Consider the following 982-nt stretch of genomic DNA (forward strand, 5'->3'; position numbering starts at 1 on the left):
GTCCTTGTGGGTGCCACATGGTTTGGTGGTCCATGGCTTCCCCCGCCCTCATCTTCCCCTCCCCCCATTCTCTGTATGTGTTCCAGTTCTATGTAAAGATATCAGATGGCATCTTCCAAACTATTCCAGTGACATAGGACCAGGAGTCCCACTCAAAAGCTATGGGACTCACATTCCAAAGTCACTTAGCTGGGATTTTCAAGACCACCTGTGATTTTTACATCTTGGCCCAAATTAAAGTCCGCTATCCAGCTGAAATCCAGGACTAAGTTCTGTAAATTGCCATGACAGTTTAACCAGAGAGAAGAGGTTTATAGCCAATGAAGTAACATGGAAATATTGCACAAGATTAATTATTAAAACTGTTATAGTTGCAGTTAATGAGTGAAGAATATCTTGCAGAGGGGCTTGGGAAAAATCAGCATGGCTCTTGATACAGAACTGCTTTTCTTGTGCCTGTTTCTGGTTACTGTCTGTTTCCCATATTCTTCTGCAGGCTTGCCACACCTTCTCCTCTGCCATATCTTCCTCCTACCTATTTGTCAGAATTTGGAGATCGAATGAATTCAGATTTGCTGTTTCTGCGCTAATATGTTAAATTGTTCCTTTCATAGAGATCAGCAGGAGTCCAATCTTTCTTGCGAAAGGATTTACTGCCTCTGGCCAGATATGTGCCTCTGCTTCAGCCCTCTTCCATCACTCTTGTAATGCAAAAGCAAGTATAACACTGGTATATGTAGGAATCAAAGTATTTCACAGGCACTGGGCTGTCTCTGGGTGATGTGGAGAATGAAAGGAGCCAGGTGGGGATTCAGCTAGGGAAGTAGGCTTTTTAGAGTGTAGGTAGTTGGGTAGGACTCCTAGCAGCTTTGAGGATGTGGCTGGGATTTGAATCAGTCCAGGGGTTGGGAGGGGGAGGGGGTAGGAGGAGGGGTGAGGAGCAGAGAGGGAGAGTATGCAAAATGATGCAAAGCCAGTCTTG

The sequence above is a fragment of the Alligator sinensis genome, unplaced genomic scaffold, assembly GCF_000455745.1.
Source record: "Alligator sinensis unplaced genomic scaffold, ASM45574v1 scaffold156_1, whole genome shotgun sequence".
NCBI lineage: Eukaryota > Metazoa > Chordata > Crocodylia > Alligatoridae > Alligator > Alligator sinensis.